Here is a 5,012-nt window from a genome sequence, read left to right on the forward strand (position 1 = left end):
ATTGTGACTTAAGAAACCCTAATCCAAATTAGGACATATATAATTTTAGTCCTAATCCAATTAGGACTCTATTTGAATCCGAAGTCCTAATCTGATTAGGACTCTAGGAATCCTACTCCAAGTAGGAATCCAATTTTGATTCAAAACTCCTAATCTCATTAGGATTGCAGGAATTCTATTCCAAGTAGGAATTCCGTCCTACTCCAACTAGAATTCCCAGTCCTAATCCAATTAGGACTCTAGGAATCCTACTCAAAGTAGGACTCTTGTTTCAAGTCCAATTAATTAATTCCCTTTGTTCCTTCTTCAACTGAATATCAATCGAATTGATTACTTGTGATTCATAATCACTTTTCAACCATCGAATCGGTCAATATTCTAGTGTGTGTGACCCCATAGGTTCTATTCTGACTGGTAGTGAGATATATTGTGATCTCTATCACTATATCATTGAAAACTCTTTTCAATGGGTTGGAACGATTCCAACTCAACTCATTAGGGTTTATCGATCATCGAGATAATCCCTGTGAGTCCCACCATCCACCAGTGACACCTAGCAGCATGTAGTGGCTATCCAGCAGAATGGAATGATGAACCTCTAGGTGCAGTTAACGTGTGATACAGTCCTACTATCGTGGATCCCTACAGGACGGAGGTCATGGACAACTCGTCAAACCCCATCATCTATCATATATCAAGATTTATTCGACTCGAGTTCGATAGTGGAAAACTCTTTCTCCACTTTATATTACTGCCCTGGCCAAGGTCTTAGAACTCAGTCTAACAAATCACATAGGATCACTCCTCTTCTATCAAGGTCGATAGATTCCTTGTAGGTGCATACCCTACTCCTACAGTGAACCTACTGTAGCCAATCTACACTGCATGGACCCATATGGCTAGAGACCATGTATGTGTGCAGTCAAACTACAATAACCTCACTGTGAGTAGCCAAAGCACCGCAGGTCAAAGGACCAGTCACACTACTGCAACATCAAGCAAGTCACTGACGAATGGATAGACATCCAAGTGACTTCTTGTCTTGGTCACGCTCAGTACCCTTGTTCTCTAACAAGCACTTGCACTATCACTTCAGTGTCCCTACACTGTGGACTCAAGTCTCGTCCATCCAGAAGGAAAGTGATCTGTGCACTGATCGGATCGATCACCGTCCTCGTGATGATCCATTGATCAGGAGCATTTAGAAATTAATCACCAATGATACATGGCTCAAATTCTCAACTCTTGAGAATATGTATCATCATCTTATTAATTTCTTGGACGATTCATAGACACATAAATAATATGAATGAAAAGATGCCTTTTATTTATTCAATAATAAATAGTCAAGTACAAAATTATGTCCCTAGAATTAATAATGTATCAGCCAGATTGGCTTCTAGGGCATACATCTAACAATCTCCCACTTGCACTAAAGCCAATCAGTCATATATCTAAGCCCCATCTTCTCAAGGTGGGCTTCAGTCTTTTGCTGACTTAGCTGCTTAGTGAATGGGTCTGCCACGTTATCCGCGGAGTCTACTCTCTGCACCTCTACATATTTCTTCTCAACATAGTCGCGTATGAGATGGAAGCGCCACTCTATATGCTTAGACTTCTGATGAGACCTTGGCTCCTTAGCAAGAGCTATGGCGCCATTATTATCGCAGTAGAGTGTTATGGCATCTGATGTCATCACGTCCAACTCTACAATGAATTTCTTAAACCAGAAGCCTTCCTTAGCAGCTTCAGAGACGGCGATGTATTCAGCTTCCATAGTAGAATCAGCAATGATCGGTTGTTTAGAACTCTTCCAATTCACCGTACCACCATTGCACAAGAACACATATCCAGATGTTGACTTCCTGTCATCGACATCAGTCATGAAGTCTGAATCTGTGTATCCTTCTACTTTTAACTCTGATGATCCTCCAAAAACCAAGAATAAATCTTTAGTTCTTCTCAAGTACTTAAGAATATTCTTCACAGCTGTCCAGTGTTCTTCACCTGGATTCGACTGATATCTGCTTGTGACACTCACAGCAAGAGCAATATCAGGTCGTGTACATAGCATGGCATACATGAGGCTTCCTATTGCCGATGCATAGGGAATCTTGCTCATGCGTTGAATCTCTTCAGATGTGTTGGGGCACATCTTCTTGGAGAGATGAATTCCATGCCTAAGGGGTAAGAGACCCCTCTTGGAGTTTTCCATGCTGAACCTCTTCAGCACCTCTCCTATGTACATCTTCTGTGAAAGGCCAAGCATCCTTTTAGATCTATCTCTATAGACCTTTATTCCCAAAATATAGGATGCTTCCCCAAGGTCTTTCATGGAGAATTCTTTTGACAACCAGACCTTGACCGAGGTTAGCATGGGAATATCATTCCCTATCAGTAGGATGTCGTCCACGTACAGTACGAGAAATACGACAGCGCTCCCACTAACCTTTTTGTAAACACACGATTCCTCTTCATTTTTGATGAAATCAAACGTTTTGATTGCGTCATCGAAACGAGTGTTCTAATTCCGAGATGCTTGCTTTAGTCCATAGATGGACCTTTGCAGCTTGCAGACCTTGTGATCTCCATCACTGGAAGTGAAACCCAAAGGCTGTTCCATATAGATATCTTCATTAAGATATCCATTCAGAAAAGCAGTTTTCACATCCATCTGCCAGATTTCATAATCATGAAATGCTGCAATAGCAAGCAATGTTCGGATCGATTTTAGCATGGCTACAGGTGAAAAGGTCTCCTGATAGTCAATGCCTTCGCGCTGACTATATCCTTTCGCCACAAGCCTTGCCTTATAGGTCTCTACCTCTCCATCCGAACCTATCTTCCTTTTGTAGATCTATTTGCATCCAATAGGTACAATACCTTCTGGTGGGTCTACTAAGGTCTAGACTTGGTTGGAATGCATGGAGTCTAATTCTGACTTCATGGCTTCCAGCCATTTTTCGGAATCGATATCAGATATTGCCTCGTTGTAGGTTTTGGGATCCTGTATATGATCCCTATCTCCCACTAGGAACATTTCCTCGGTATCCTCTTCTAGTATACCTAAGTATCTATCGGGAGGATGGGAGACCCTACTAGATCTACGAGGTGGTCGAGGGACATCGTGTACTGGCTCTGTATGAATGGGTTCAATAGGATCCATGACTCGTTGCTTTTCAGAGACTTTCTCTTCAAGCTCAATTTTCCTCCCACTGCCTCTATCAAGGATAAACTGATTTTTCAAGAAGATGGCATGACGGCTCACAAACAGATTGTGATCCTCTGAGACGTAAAAATTGTATCCTAATGACTCTTTAGGATATCCTATAAAACGAGCACTTATGGTCCTAGCCTCTAATTTGTCCGCCTGTAGTCTCTTGACGTGGGCCGGACATCCCCAAATCTTGAGATGACCCAGACTTGGTTTCTTACCATGCCATATCTCATACGGTGTGGTAGGAACGGATTTAGAGAGAACTCTATTCAATAAATAAATCGCTGTGAGTAAGGCATCTCCCCAAAGAAACATAGGTAAATCAGTGAAGCTCATCATGGACCTGACCATATCCAATAGGGTCCGATTCCTCCTCTCTGACACCCCGTTGAGTTGAGGTGTACCCGGAGGTGTCCACTGTGAGACTATGCCGTTTTTCTTGAGATAGTCCCGGAATTCTCCACTAAGGTATTCTCCTCCTCGATCTGATCGAAGAGCCTTAAGAGGTTTTTCAGTTTGTTTTTCTACTTCATTCTTGAACTCTTTGAACTTTTCAAAAGATTCAGACTTGTGTCTCATAAGATACACATACCCATACCGTGAATAATCATCGGTAAAGCTAATGAAGTAAGAATAACGTCCCCTGGCTAGCACATCGAATGGGCCACATACATCTGTATGTACTAGGGTAAGTATTTCAGTGGTCCTCTCCCCATGTCCTACAAAGGGCAGTCTAGCCATTTTTCCTTGAAGATAGGACTCGCAAACTGGATATGACTCGGAAGTCAATGAGCCGAGAAGCCCATCTTTATCCATTTTGTTCATCCTATCCTCTCCAATATGGCCAAGTCTGAGGTGCCACAAATATCTTTGGTTTATCTCATCTCTGGATCTCTTGGATCCTTTGGCACTCACTTCTTGCTCGGTAACATTCACAGATACATCCATATGTAAATGATAGAGACTGTCAATCATAAAACCACGTGCGACTATTTTATTTCTTAAATAAATAGAACAGCAGTCTTTGTCAAATGTAAAAACATGACCTTCCTGTGCTAGACATGAAACAGAAATCAAATTTTTGCTAGCAGCAGGTACATAATAGCAGTCTCTAAGTAATAAACTAAATCCAGACGGTAGTCGCAGATGGTAGGTGCCCACAGCCACAGCAGCAACTTTTGCCCCATTGCCAACCCGAAGGGTTACCGCACCTTCCGCCAGCCTTCTACTTTCCTTTAGACCCTGCATGGTAGTGCACAAATGAGCACTAGAACCAGAATCTATAACCCAACTAGAAGTAGAAGAAACCGTTAGATTAGTTTCAATAATGAGCAAGTCTATACCTTCTGAAGGTATGTCACCTTTCTTGTTCTTCAGGCTCTCGAGGTATGAAGGACAGTTTCTCTTCCAGTGGCCGTCGACATTGCAGTGGAAACATTTTCCTTTGTCGTTAGCCCTTTTCTTTTGAACTTTCTTCTTTGGCTTCTTGTCCTTTTTCTGCTTCTTAGCAGGCTTCTTTTTCTTCCAAGTAGACTTTCTCTTGGAACCAGAAGTCAACTCAGCAGCAAGGACATTGCCCCTTGAACCTTTCAAGGCTCCCTCAGCAGTTACCAACATGTTTATTAGTTCAGTCTTAGTGCATTCAATCTTATTCATGTGGTAGTTTACTATATACTGACCAAATGAATCAGGAAGTGACTGTAGGATCAAATCCACTTGTAATTCCTTGTGCATGTCCATACCGAGCTTCTCAAGCTCCTCCAGATCCTTGATCATAGTCAGACCGTGATCATGG

The sequence above is a fragment of the Phoenix dactylifera genome, unplaced genomic scaffold (assembly GCF_009389715.1).
Source record: "Phoenix dactylifera cultivar Barhee BC4 unplaced genomic scaffold, palm_55x_up_171113_PBpolish2nd_filt_p 000365F, whole genome shotgun sequence".
NCBI classification, from domain to species: domain Eukaryota; kingdom Viridiplantae; phylum Streptophyta; class Magnoliopsida; order Arecales; family Arecaceae; genus Phoenix; species Phoenix dactylifera.